This window comes from Pinus tabuliformis, chromosome 3_1, assembly GCF_031772625.1.
Source record: "Pinus tabuliformis cultivar Carrire ecotype Pingquan chromosome 3_1, CPIR1, whole genome shotgun sequence".
Taxonomy (NCBI): domain Eukaryota; kingdom Viridiplantae; phylum Streptophyta; class Pinopsida; order Pinales; family Pinaceae; genus Pinus; species Pinus tabuliformis.
The window spans coordinates 113,625,926-113,641,433 of record NC_142301.1 but is presented as its reverse complement, the minus strand read 5'-3'; the positions used below and the strand labels follow the sequence as shown (position 1 = coordinate 113,641,433).

The 15,508-nt window shown below is 38.7% G+C and overlaps 1 pseudogene across 1 annotated transcript in view; it reads left to right on the top strand.

The window, feature by feature from the left end:
• The window catches only part of LOC149186036 (small ribosomal subunit protein bS6c-like), a 53,625-nt pseudogene extending 40,065 nt beyond the window's left edge, over window positions 1–13,560 (top strand). Inside the window, exon 2 of the transcript XR_016255681.1 lies at window positions 13,000–13,560. The product of XR_016255681.1 is annotated as a small ribosomal subunit protein bS6c-like (transcript). The remainder of the gene's footprint in view (window positions 1–12,999) is intronic.
• The last annotated feature ends 1,948 nt before the right edge of the window (window positions 13,561–15,508 follow it).

Genomic DNA, 15,508 nt, shown 5'->3' with positions numbered 1-15,508 from the left:
TCGCTATCTCTCTTGGAGCTTCTATTTTGCAAATGTGATGGATGGATATATTCTCTTGTCATATAAGTGCTGTTTTCATGTGAATTTCTTGATAATTTATGTCTAATGTATGGAACGATATGATTTGATTTTGCTTGTGCCCTAAAAATTAAATGCGAATTTATGAAACACTTGTAATCTTGGCTCGTTGTTATTCTGTAGGAATTTACAGGGTAAGTTCCACAGAAAGAATACCAAAAGGACACCGCTCACAACCAGATCTCAAATCAATACACCAGTATTTTTGACGTGGTTAAAACCCTCAGAGTGCAAGGAGGGAAACAGTCCACGGCCTGTCCCAACGTGGGTACTACAGGCAATTTATTAATCAAAGAATGAAAATTTACATAAGCTTCTCTCATGCACGGATTACCCGAACAATGACCCTCCATGCGCTTTAAATAGAACTCATGGACCAATCGGGTGTCAAGCCACGGATCAAGTGTCGGTAATACCGAGGTGAGAGTGAACCGTCGGATCACTACATATCGTGACCGTCGGATTGTAAGTTACAAAATGTACGACGGTAAAGAAACACACTTTACCTAACTCTAACCTAACTCTATACTAGACCAAGTTGAACTTAACTATATCCTATGTGTCGGAATATCCTAACATCCCCCCTTAAGAACAACTTGGGATAGGATTGAAGGATTTACAAATATGACACAATAGGAGAAGGAAGGAGGCACTAGAGCCTATCCCCCCTTAGTGACAACTTCCTGAACTCCAAGCATATATCGAAGTTTAGTGAACTTCGCCTCTGTGAGAGCCTTTGTGAAGATGTCTGCAACCTGATCATCTGTTGGACAATATTGCACTTCAAGAACATGGTCATGAATGAGCTTTCTGATGAAGTGCATGTGTAGTTCAATGTGTTTGCTGCGCTGATGCTGGACTGGATCTTTGCATAGCTGAATGGCACTTTGATTATCACACCAAAGTGTGGTTGAATGCTGCTGCTCAAAGCCAAACTCTGATAGGATCTGACGAAGCCACAAGGCTTCCTTACTAGCTTCCACGGCACCACGATACTCTGCTTCTGCTGACGAAAGAGAAATGGCAGCCTGTTTCTTACAAGCCCATGTAATAGGTCCTGAACCAAGAGTGAAGACATAACCGGCAGTAGACTTCCGATCATCAGGGTCACCAGCCCAATCAGAATCAGTGAAACCAACTAACAGAGGAGCTGCTTTGGCACTGTAATGAATCCCAAACTGTACTGTACCTCGAACATAACGAAGTATTCTTTTAGCTGCTTTCCAATGACTTTCACGGGGGTTTTGCATAAAACGAGCAACAAGGCCAACAACAAAGGAAAGATCAGGACGAGTATGGGTTAAATACAGGAGTTTTCCGACAAGTTGACGGTATAAGGTAGCATCAACTTCAGGAGAAGTACAAGAGACTGAAAGTTTGACTACAGACTGAAAGGGAGAAGGGGCTGGCTTACAGTCTTCCATGTGAAAATGACGAAGAATATCACAAGCATACTTGGACTGGGAAAGGAAAATACCCTCTTGGGATTGCAAGACTTGAAGACAGAGAAAATAGTGTAAATGTCCTAAGTCTGTCATTTCAAATTTCTTTTTAAGGCTGGACTTCACATGGTTTATAAGGTTGGGATCACTACCAGTAAGAATAAGATCATCAACATAAAGAACAAGGATGATAAGAGAGTTGCCCACTTTCTTGGTGTAGACAGTATTGTCAGAATGACACCTAGAAAAGCCAGATTCTAGAAGAAAGCTATCCATTTTGGCATACCAAGCCCGAGGAGCTTGCTTGAGGCCATAAAGGGATTTCTTAAGTCGACAAACAAGGCTGGAGTCTGTTTGTATGAAGCCAATGGGTTGTTCCATATAGATTTCTTCCTGCAAGTCCCCATGTAAGAAGGCAGATTTAACATCCATCTGATGGACTTCCCATTTTAAAGAGGCAGCAAGGGAAAGAACAAGGCGGATGGAGTTCATTTTGGCAACAGGGGAAAAGGTTTCAGTGTAGTCAATGCCTTCAACCTGTGAAAAGCCCTTAGCAACGAGACGAGCTTTATGTTTATCAACTTTCCCATCTGGTCCATACTTGGTTCTGTAAACCCATTTACATCTAACAAGTTTGCGTCCCTTTGGTAGAGGAACAAGATCCCATGTATCATTTGTCATCAATGAATGATATTCTTCATTCATAGCTGCTTCCCAATGTGGATGGCCTGAAGCTTCTGCAAAAGTGTCAGGATCATGATTTACTGGAGCTTGAGCCAGTAAAGAAGAGGCTCTTTCAAACTGAGAACGTGTACGTCGCTGATCTGTAGGATCACCGGCAAGATCACCTGCTGCATCCCGAGTGGCACGGACCCATCTTGGAAGTTGAGGATCCTGAGAAGGTGGGGGAGGATTATCATCCTCGCTTTCATCATCTGAAGAAGAAATGTTTTCAAAGATAAAAGAGATAGGAAGAGGTGGCACATCCGCCGGACTAGGCTCGCAGGCCGATTTATTTTCATCAAATTTTACATCTCTTCTAATGATAACATTTTTGGACTTAAATGGAATAAGTCTATAACCTTTTACATCTTCAGAATATCCAACAAAAGTACATTTCTCACTCTTAGGTTCTAAAGCTTGTTGGAAATAATACTGAGAGGGGGGGTGAATCAGTATTATCAGATCAATAAAACTTTTCAATTTCATGCTCAGAAACATATACGCGACTTCAGTTAAGTGAACCCGCGTGTACACGCTACTGTGTCTAAAGCAACTAGCGTATATCCAGAGATCTTATAATTCAGTTATCTTAATCTTCAGTAGATGCATCAGAACATTATTCAGCATATTAACAGTAAACAGGTGTAGTATAACAGAACAGAACATCAAACAAGAGCCACACACATGAACACCATGATATAAGGTGGAAACCCAATGTGGGTGAAAACCACCTGCTGCAATTCGTCTCTTTCTTCTTTAATAAGAAACTTCTTTTACAATGTACTGGTGCAGTCCTTTACCAGCACGTACGCTGCAACCTGCAGAGGGCTACAACCCTCATAGGTCTTGCACTAGTCGATCCATTTACTAGTACGTAGGTGCCAACCCTACAGAAGGCTACAACCTTCACTCGTTTTCCAGCTGCTCCTGGAAGGGAGCTACAACCCCCTTGGCTCTTGTACTGGCTGATATGTTTACCAGTACGTAGGTGCCGGCCTACGATCTTCCCGGGACCACGTTTCATACATTTTCATACTGGATCCATAAGACAATCATCATTGTAGTACAACCTGCATCATTGATCACTGAAACACTGTCAACAACACAGTCACCAGAACACAGAGCAGACACAGAACTCTGCAATAACCATCAGACCCATCTGCAACTTCAAATATCAAGCTTTACAATGTACACGCTACTTGGATGAACCCAACCTGTGTGTATACGCTCTTTTACCAAAGACAACCCGCGTACAGATCTGTAAATTCAAACTTAAAACTCCGCAGCTATATTAGACATCAAAACATACCCAGATCATAACAATAAACATGCGTCAATAGATCTAGTCTATCCACAATCAAACCATAAGAAGATAATCATTCCAAGCCTTGAGATCTCGTTCCATCATTCATCATCCTCCACATGAGTGAAACCTTGGTTCAGATCACCAACCCATAACCAGCACTTGGATCTCACACTACCTCAGATATTCACAACTCACACACATTCCATACATCTTTGCCTAATGATCTTCTCCTTATATAGCCTTAGGCCCTTCACAATACCACGGGCCAAAACCATAGCAACACAATACCATCAACCTCGAAACTAGGGATCAACACGTCCGTCGAGACACCATGGTCCAAAACCATAGGCACAACTTCCAAGGAATAACCGCCACGGACCAAAGATACGTTTTCCACATACACGCTCTTTTATTGAAGCCAACCTGCGTGTACACGTGACTTGGGCTTAACGAACCTGCGTGTATGAACTTCCTTGGCATGCTATACTAAGATCTGTCCTCTGATTAAGTTGCCATCACCTGTACCAACCTCTGAGCACCTGTACCAACCTCTGAGTGAGTTGCCATCAAGGACAACACTTGAATCATAATGCCAACAAAGCTTTATGCTTTTCATCTGGAATATGGGCCCATGCTTCACTTCCAAACACACGAAAGTGACTTACATCTGGTTTAATGGAACTCCAAGCTTCTTCTGGAGTGATATTCTCTAGAACCTTAGTAGGAGTGCGATTGATTATATAATTTGCACAATTAATTGCTTCGGCCCAAAAACTAAGAATGAGTCCTTTAGATTGCAGCATACAATTAGCCATTTCCTTTAAGGTGCAATTTTTCCTTTCAGCTACACCATTTTGTTGTGGAGTGTATGGAACAGTATGTTGCATTTGAATTCCATTTTCGGTGCAAAAGTTGATGAATGTGTTTTTAACATATTCTCCACCATTATCAGTTCTTAGCTTAAGAATTTGATGTCCAGATTGTTTTTCAACAAATGCTTTGAAGGCCAAAAAAGTGGTAAATACTTCGCTCTTGAGTTTTAAGAAGTATACCCAAGTGCGTCTGGAGAAATCATCAATGAAAGTTAAGAAGTACTTGCAGCCAGAGAATGAAGCAACAGGAAGAGGACCACATAAATCACTGTGCACAAGCTGTAAAGGGGCTGAGGCGTGCCAAGAGGCACGTTTGTCAAAACTGTCCCGATGATGTTTTCCGAGTACACATCCGGAACAAACACCATCTCTGCAAGATACCATAGGAAGACCTGTCACCATATTTTCTTTACATAGATGCTGAAGGGAGCGATAGTTTAAGTGACCAAATCGCTCATGCCAAAGTTTGCTCACTTCATCATTATGAGCAACAAATACTGAGGGAAGATTGGATGACCCAAAGTTGTGAAACTTATACAACCTTTTGGAATCATCAGCAAGACCAGTAGCTAGAATCTGTTTAGGATCTTTTAGATCCTTGATTACAACATCATGAGGTGAAAATTCAACAATTTTACCTTCACCTGAATGAGTTATCTGATAGACAGATAGAAGGTTGCAGGATAAGGTTGGAACACATAATACATCATTAAACTGACCATTGTCTAGATGAACAGTTCCAGTCCCTACAACATTAAGAGATCTATCATCACCAATATATATATTTTTGGTGTTACAATCATTTAAAGAAGAAAACATGGCTTGGTTTTTGGCCATGTGACAAGAGGCTCCAGAATCAATGAGCCACTCATGAGAATGAGAAGAAGAAGAAGATACATTTAATGCATAACCAGACTGAGATGATTGATAATGACATGCAGAAAGTACCATTCCGGAAGTTGAAGTTGAAGTAGGCTCCACATGGATGTTATGTTTCTTCATTGCGGCTTCCAAGGCTTCCATCTTCTTAAAGCATTTAGATTCTAAGTGGCCATCTCGATTACAAAAGTTACAATGTCTATCAGTCTTCTTCCATTTGTTTTTATTGGTCTTATCATTTTGCTGAAATGATCTTTCATTTTGAGGCTGAGATGGTTTAGGACCATTCTTTTGAGGATATGACTTCTTAGGATTCTTTGAATTTGGTTGCTGCTGGGCGGCTAACGCTTTCGTGGAAGAGTTTCCAAGATTAAGAAGACCAAGGTGTAAGAGTTTTTCTTGTTCTCTTATTAAGGAATCACAAAAGGAGTCAAAGGAAGGGGCCTTGTAGTCTTGTCCTTGACAAATGAAAGCTTCCCTTGTAGAATGGAAAGTGGAGACAAATACAGAGTAGGCTGGTCCCAACTTAGTAAGGATGGAATAAATAAGGTTACCATCTTCTTTCTTAACTTTAACACCTTCCAAGAGATATCTAAGGGTCTTGAATTTGGACAAGAAATCTTCAATGCAAGAAAAATTATTAGGATCCAAAGTAAGCAGCTCATTTTCAAGTTGATGGGCTCTAATTTCATTTTTAATCCCAAAAACTTTAGCAAGTTTTTCTAATGCTTCATGAGGAGTCTCAAGTCCTGCAATGTGGAATCTAAGATCAGGAGAAATAGACATCCCTATCAAACCACGTGCTTGATCTTGTCTATTTTCCCATTTTGCCGCCTTGTCTTCATCTTTTGGTTTCTTCTCTTGGTTTGTCGCTATTCTGAAGAGACCTTTACTTCTAAGTAAATCTTCCATGTATTCTACCCATTGGAAGTAGTTAGTGCTGTCAAGAATGACTTGGCATGGACTTTCCATTTAAAAAAAAAAATTGAAGCTGAAGATGCTGAAAGTAAGTGTACCAACGGATAGATCTCGAAAAAATAGGCGGTTTTAAAAAAAACGGCTCTGAAAAAGGCTTCCGGATGAAGAAGTTATGGCTTTTTAAAAAAAAATTGTTGACGTTGCCGGCAGAGTGCGCGAATGTGCGGGAATGAAAAAATCCGCCCCCACAAAATGGAGACTTGAACCCAGGACCTCTACTCTCTTAAAATAGCTTTGAACCAATTGATCTATACAAAAAATTTGAGAGAGAGAGAGAGAGAGAGAGAGGGGGGGGCCTTGGTTTGCGTGCTTGCCTTGAGAAAGCTCTTTTTCCCTACAAAACACAAAACACAAAACCCAACACGAATATGCAAAGAAAAACGAACCTTGCGGCTCGAAGTTAGCTTTAGCCAAAAAAACAAGAAATTTAAAAAAAAAATCAAGGTTAGCTTTAGCCGAAAAACTAAATATTTTTCTCAATGTTTCTGATTTTCCGAGATCACACTAAGGTGCAGGGAAAAGAGCATACGCATGAGAAAAATCCTTCCTTTCTGTTTCTGATTTGCCCAGATCGCACAGAGTCGCAGGGCAAAGAGCATACGCAGAAATGAAAGGTATAGATCCGGTTAAAAAAAAAAAGGCTAAATAAACTGAGACTGAAATAAGCAGAGAGAAATTAACAGTAAACTGCAAAAAAAACACTGTATACCTCCCGATCTGAAAAAATGACGCAGCTAGGGCTACCGGAAACCTTTTCGCGTGAAATGAAAGGGGTTCCTCACTGGAACAGATGCTCCGAACGCAACAGAGCAGTCCTTTCGGCCCGAAAGCAGTCAGAAACAACAGATCTAGGAAACGACAGCCGCATGCAATTCTACCGGCTTCAGATTTGGATCACCAACGGACGCGGCCCTCAAATTGCTCTGATACCATGTAGGAATTTACAGGGTAAGTTCCACAGAAAGAATACCAAAAGGACACCGCTCACAACCAGATCTCAAATCAATACACCAGTATTTTTGACGTGGTTAAAACCCTCAGAGTGCAAGGAGGGAAACAGTCCACGGCCTGTCCCAACGTGGGTACTACAGGCAATTTATTGATCAAAGAATGAAAATTTACATAAGCTTCTCTCATGCACGGATTACCCGAACAATGACCCTCCATGCGCTTTAAATAGAACTCATGGACCAATCGGGTGTCAAGCCACGGATCAAGTGTCGGTAATACCGAGGTGAGAGTGAACCGTCGGATCACTACATATCGTGACCGTCGGATTGTAAGTTACAAAATGTACAACGGTAAAGAAACACACTTTACCCAACTCTAACCTAACTCTATACTAGACCAAGTTGAACTTAACTATATCCTATGTGTCGGAATATCCTAACATATTCATCTTGGCAAGAAGAACAAATTTTCCTAGGGGTAGGTTGTCCACCTTTTACCTTGAAAATCCATCAAATCTTGCATATCAAAGTATAAAAGTCTAAAGTTGTTGTGTAGCTGCATCCATCATCAGTGAAGCTGCTTCTTTAGGCCTCCTTGAAGAGCAAAATTCCCAAATCTTGATCGTTTTGACTCCAATCTTCCCAATAGCTAAGCACTAGTCTGAGATCCTTGGTGATCACATTAACTTAATGAAATATCATTCTTTTACCTTTTTTCTTCGTCCTCCAAGGATAGGAAATTTTCTAGGGCTTGGTGCAAAATTTTAGGGACGAGGAACTTTACGATTCCATCCCGACATATTTCTTCGTTTATGTCTCCTCTAGGCATCCTCTAGTTTTGAACGAATTCCGACGGTGGAATTTCAAATAAATTGATGCCCTAGATATCACACCAAGAGGGAACCCTTGAAGCTGCTTTGACTTGGGGATTTCTTGAAGGTTTGCACTTTGTAGTTTATCATTCAAAACCTGTTCTCTTAACTATAGGTGATCATTGGATGAGCCTTTATCATGGTATATCTCTCAATCCTTGGTCTCTTATAGTATTTCTCTCAAGGGGTTTTTCGTGGAAAGTCACCCTAGCTTCTCCCAAAGCTCACACTTCAATTGAATTTTTCCATTGAATGAGCCATCCCTGCCTACCTTTGAGCCCTAGTATGAACACATCAATCACAAGTTGATTTTGGAAGTTTTGATCTTAGGCATTCATCATTATTGAATATTCCTAAGCCCGAGGTTATTCTTCATAGGTCTTTCTTGGGGAGTCTTTCAGTTTTTCTTTAAGCATTTGAACCATTAATTGAGCCTCTCCTTTGAATGGGCCTTGGAAATCACGTTATACCTTGCCATTGATCCCATCATTCAAGTGATTTCCTCCATACCGGGATTCCTCACATCGGTGAAAGCCTGTAAAGAGCAGGGGACATTGACTGAGGTGACAATGGGTCCTTGTCCTGTTGTTGCCACTTGGTCTAGTAGTTATCCCTTTGGAACCCCTACTAGGATCCCTGCTAGATTGAGCAGTAACAGTACCCAACAGCATGCAAGGGTTTATTAAACTGAAGCTGCCTCTTGAAGTCAATATTTTCGTACAGAGACTTGCATTTATCCTTCTTGCCCCCAGTTGTAGCTCAAACAGACTCCTTGGCCATCTCTGTGTCCACATATATCTAGCCCACTGGGGCTTTATCCACATCCACCATCCTAAGTACCATAACTAAAGATTCTGAAGTAATGTTCACCTCACTAACATCCCTCCAAAACATATCGCTAAACACAAGTGCAACAATGCCTATGCTATTGCTAGTTTTGTTGTATTTTGATTGCGCCACTCCTGTCTCACAAACATTCTGTTTGAGTTCATCTTTTGGGCACAGAAAGAGATGATTTTTCTTCCATTAAGAATCTACCAGGAGCCACATAAAAGCAGTCGGTTACAATGTGAATGACATACTCCACCCTCATCTCCAACAAAACTGCTCAAGCAGCTCACACAACGACGAGGTACTCTTAACCTTGTGAAAAACATGTACATATTTAAGAAAACATTGTGCTTCACACAAACAAGGAAATTTAAAATGGTCATGTTCTTGCTATTAGTCCAACCAATAAGAATTTTGTTCACCTCTTGGACACTATCTGTCAAGATTCTACTGTCAAGAGTTTTAGGAATGGTTTTGAAACCCGGGCCACATATAACACTAGTATCGACGATGGAGGGCACAACAAGGGGATTTGGCAATGCTTAAAACTGAGTCTGAATAGAAACAATAGTTGCCTATGGCTTTCTCAGCCTGTTTGTGAACATTATTTATCCATTTAGTGCTCTCCAAGTTGGAATGATGACATGTACGGCACAAAAAGCAATGACTAACAATTAGTAAACAAGTTGGGGATGTGTATGTGGGTCAGGCACAACAGAATTATTAGTAGTAACGCTATCAAGAGCAGATGACCCTTGCCCAATTTCTAATCATCGATAGCAGATGAGCCTTGCCCAACTTCTAATCATCGATAGCAGATGAGCCTTGTCCAATTTCTTTTGTTTAACAAGAACAAGAAATTTGTATTAAGCAAAAATTTGTGGCTGGAACATGCAGCTGAAGTACATTGAAATAAATACCACTGGGAAAAATTCTTCAATGATTCTGGAAAGAGGAGGGCAAAAAACCATCCTTCTCCCAATGAAAGAAGAAAGCGGGGAGATCCAATACTAGGCCTTCGGAGACTTGAGCCTATTGCTTCTTGAGAACAAGAGTAGATTCTTACAAATTGCTTGCACAAGATGGTACAAAAACAAAACATTTTAAAGATTTAATCAAAACCGACCCCCCACTACAACCATGGAGGCTAAAGAATGATAGGCACCAAATTTTGATTATTTCTTGCTTCAACCTTTTCTACTTCTTGTGCTTTTTAGAACATCTGAAAAGGAAGGAGAAGAGGAGAGATTGACCTCCTTCTCTTCCTTTGAACTCGTCTCTTCTTCCTTTCCTATCTGAAGGAGGGATTTTGTCAATATCCTTAGAAGTAGTCTCTTCCTTGACGGGTAAACTGATATTCTCTGCAGACACTTGATCTGGATCTGGCTGATTTTCTTCAGCTATGAATTTTGCCTCCGAGGACTTCAAAGCTTCATATCTATAACTGGAGGGAGGATGTTAATGAGATTCAGGCCTACTGGAGTGAGGCCTCTTAAACAGATTATTCTTGTGCCTATTTGAAACTGGATTGAATGCTTCTTGCTCATCATTACTTTGAGAAGATGGTGGAGGGATAGGAAACTGAGATGCTAGAGGTTTTGGACAACTTTTTGCAAAGTGCCCATACTCGTGTCAAAAATTACATTTGAAAGAAACCTGCTCATAATCAAAAACCTAAAGATGGGACCAGCCCTCCAAGTCAAGCTGAATTGTCTTAGGGATGCCTTTGGCAAAATCCATATTAACACAAATTCTGGAATAGGAGAAGTTATTTTCCTTTCCCTAAGAACTAGTAATATAGCGGCCCAATTTGTGTGGCTTTGAAAATACCATCGCTACCGGAAAAAGGGGGAAGATACGGCTCTCTATTTCAAACATGTGCAAAAGAGATTTCCGTGGTAGGATTAAAATCCAGAGTCAAGTGGGTGAGAAACATTCCCTTGAAGCACATGAAATAGGGCCCAGATAAGTAGATCAATTATTTGTCCTCGTTGCTTTCAAAATAAAAGCAAAAATAACCATTTCTAAAATATAAAGAGCCAATGGACTCATGATCTCTGCCCAATTGTTAGAGATCCATTCTAAAACGGAGCTATAACTGAGCCAAAGTCAAGTGAATTTACCAATCAACCCTCTTTCCTTAAGGGTATTCATGGTCTTCTTCGCAGAGAAAACAAACCCCAAATCAATAGAAGGAATTGTGTCTGCCCCTTTTACAAATCTTCCACGAGGTAGAGAGTCATGAAGATCCACGCCAGGGTTTGAAAGGTCACCCATTGTGCCAGCAATGATCTCAACGCCCTGCTTGATTAATCAGGAACAGCACAGAAAACACCCCCAGATCTTAAAAACTGGCACAAAGCAAATCAGCCAAGTGAGCTGGGCAACTAAAAACTGGAACTCCAAATCTGTAGCAACACTGAAACAGCCATTCTCATGGCATTCTATGCAATATTTCAGACTCTCAGGGAGAAGCAGCGGCAGCTAGGAAACCCTAGCAGCACGCTCCCCGTGCTTCATCCACTCCATCAGCCTTGCTCAATTTCTAATCGTCAATCTTTTAATCTTATTTTTTGTAGCTTCAGTAGCTTCTATATTGGCATTTACATGATGGGTGACTTCTATAGGCACATGTTGCGTTTTGCATAATGGCCTAGGTATTTTTAGGAAGGCATTATTTCAAACAGTCTATTTACCAACTCAGGTTTATGTAAAACTTACAGTGAACCTTACCCTTACTAAGGTCTTGCAAAATGACCAACAGAAATTTCTTCACCACTTTGAAATTTTATTTCTTCTTGGGACTTCAGACTTTATGGGGGAACCTGGTATTGGATTTTCTTTGTATGGGAAAATAAAGGCAAAATCACAGGCAGAAGTCTACGAAGTACTTCTTTGATGTTGAACATTCTACCCAATGTGCTCTGTGTCCCAAATAGACGTCCTCGATCAAAATCCAATGTTGATTTTTCTACGCGTTTTGGACATTACGGTATTTCCCCTTTTTGAGACAAATTTAAAGCGCAAATAAAATAAGTCGAGTTTTAATGAAAAGGCCTCCCCAACATGATTGATTGCTAGCGAAAGCACTCCTGAAACAACATTCAATTAGTTTGAAATCAGCAAAAAGATATTTATTTTTGCCGGTATGGGCTTCTCCTGCGCATTTGGCAAGTATGCATAGATTCATTGAGTGCTCTCCGCGCAACTCTCTGTCGATCTGGATGACTTTGATTGTGAGTGAGAACTTGGCTCAGTTTCCCAAGATGACTCGGGAAACTAGCGAGTTGAGCAAACATGCGGACACTAAGCCGAGTTGGATAAGTTGTGTTAGTTTGAGTAGGCACGAGTTAGTTGGAAGGTTATGCTTCTCCCATGGGAAACGCTAAATCATATCGGCAAAAGTAGATTGTTATTGATGTAAATTTAGACTGGCATGCATTTGCCATATGTGGTCTATAAGGGTTTACATAATATCATGAGGGGTAAAGAGCATTTGTAATAGATTAATTTCATGTGACTTTTGCTCTTGCAGGTTTCGTTTTTGCTTTGTATTTTTGACCTTTTATTTTCGAATCTCCTAATATACAGTATTCTGTGTATCACACATTTTGGTCATTAAATTTTAAAATAATTGGAGAAGCTGGGTGGAGGGAATATTGGAAGGAATAAATATGATAGGGTTAACCGATGTCTCAGTGCTTGCCATGTTTGTTTCTTTGATGATGTACAGGCTTATTTTTCAGAGGGCAAAAGATTATATATGTAAGTCTGCCAAATATAAAATATCTTCACGCCACAGAGATTTAGGGTACTTGTTATTTGTGATTATGTATTTGAATTTACTGCAAAGGTTATCTTTTATGGCAGAATTCTCTGCTACGATCAGCGTTGTACTTGTGATTAACTTCCACTAATGATATCTTGGAGGATAATTTTTCATCTGCTGCTTTTAAACAATAATCAATGTGGACGATATTCGTACTCTTTGATTTTGGAGTTGCAACCCCCAATCTTAAGGCTCACCATCTGATGTTTCAAGTTCTGATTTATATTATGTATGTTCAGATAATTGTTGCTGGTGGTGGCATGGGTGTTGAGGTATTCAATCGAGGTATGATTCCACTAGCATATGCTATAAAGAAAAAATCTGTCAGGTAAATCAAACACATATTTGGACGGGATCTACCTGCTATTCACATACTTCACCAAGCCAGAGTCCATACCAGAACTTGAAAAGAAGCTCAGAACAGATGACGATGTTATCCGTTCATCGACTTTCAAGGTGAAGGAAAGGAAATATTAGTTTCTCTTTGTATATGTTTCATGCGGCTTCTATCGTGGCACCAGTGAGGATTGCAGCAGTGTTATGCTTTAACATAGAAGGGAGCAGACTGCCTTGGAGTATTACATGTGTGAGGATTTCATTCGGTCTGATGCTGGATACATAGCATGATACATTCAGACGGTCAAATAAATTTTCTTTTTCCTTGGATTAATTCTTTACATAGTAATTTATTTTAAAATTTCATCATTATTTGGACTGATAAAAATTATATTAAAACTCCTTTTCTGTATCAGAGAGCAGCGCAAGTATATTAAACACATTTTTCATTTGTCTTGTTTTAATTATGCCATTCTTTTATATATATATATGTACAGCGCAAGTATATTAAACACATTTTCCATTTGTCTTATTTTAATTATGCCATTCTTATATATATATATATATAATAGCAATAAAGAATTATAGGATCATACCAGGTGGTTTTTATAGTCAGGGAACAAGGTGATGAATATTTCTTAAACATTGTGTAATCTTGTTGGTATGTCTAATGTTTGAGGTGAATACTTTACCCATCTTCAGGGACAAAATCCTTGAATGATGAAGCAAAGAGCCCCAGACCATTACTTGATCCTTTTTTCTATTTATTCTTGATCTGGCATCTTCACTTCATCATTTGAGCTTTGTCCTTGAGGACGGGTGAAGGACGGGTGAAGAGTTCACTTGAAAATGTCAGACATCCCAACGAAATTACTGTGTTCCAAAAATACTCATCACTAAGAATTATGAAATTTTCTTCTTTGAAATGTTTGGATGAAGGGTGATTCAACCTCTAGTCTTTTGGATTGGTAAATTTGAAGGATTCAACTATGTTTGAACCTATGATTTGCTTATGGCTTGAATGGATTGTTTAACAAATTGAATTAACCTTTATGGCTATTTGTATTTTTTAGATTAATAAAATTTTGCATCCAACTGTATGAAGATTAAATTTGAATTTGAAACTTTCATATTAAATTTAAGTTATTATAACACATCTTTACAATCTTAAACAAATATGTTTTGTTTCGTCAAATATGTTTTTGTAGTGTTTTATTAGAAAATACTAGTGGTGGGAAGTAGTTTGAAAGAAGCTACAAATTTTTTAAATAGAAGTGCCACTTTTTAAATGTTGACCAAATCCACTTGAAATTAACAATCTAAATTAAAAAATCACTAATTCACATTAACAATCTAATTCAAAATAATAGTAACTCATAAGGAAAATGTTAATGGCTTGTTTTTAGTGTTATAGTGTAAGTGAAGCATTATTATTATTCATAATGGTGGTTTATATGAAGATTAAATTTGAATTTGAAACTTTCATATTAAATTTAAGTTATTATAACACATCTTTACAATATTAAACAAACGTGTCGTGAAATATGGTTTTGTAGTGTTTTATTAGAAAATACAAGTAGTGGTGGGAAGAAGTTTGAAAGAAGCTACAAATTGAAGATGTAATATTATTATTTCATTGATAGATTTTAAATAAAAGTGCCATTTTTTTTAAATGTTGACCAAATCCAGTTGAAATTAACAATCTAAACTAAAAAGTTACAAATTCACATAAAGAATCTAATTCAAAATAATAGTAATTCATATATATATTAGGAAAATGTTAATGGCTTGTTTTTAGTGTCATAGTGTAAGTGAAGCATTTTTATTATTCATAATGGTGGTTTATGAGTTGGGAGAAAAAGGGCAGTTTAATTTGCATGGAGTTTTTTTATTTATAAATATATATTTTTTTTCATATATATATAATTAATTTTTTATTTATTTATTTTTTATTTATTTATTTTATTTTTATTTTTATTTTTTTTTCTAGTTCTTAACACTAATGAATGAATCATTTGAGACTATATTTTCATTGAATAAGTAAAATGAGTGGAAGCAAGTGGGTGACATAAACACACACCAATTGGTGTTAGGAGGTAGCCGCCATGGCTTTCCTAGAGGGCAATGTAAGAAGTGTGCATCCCACTTATTAAATGGGGACTCAAGGTCTATAGAACAAGAACAATTGTGCTTAGGGAGCACCAATTTGAATAACCTAAGCATTAAAAACAAAATGGGCTATTCATCCTTCGGGCTAAAGAATCAAGGCCAATATTTGGACAAAACTAATGAGAGCATTTGTTATGTGGTTATCTCTAGTAAGATGGGCAAATTTATATAGTGTATGAGAGATTATGCACTCATTTGTAAGTTCATGGGATTTTGACTCTGTGACATGACCTTAAAATGGCG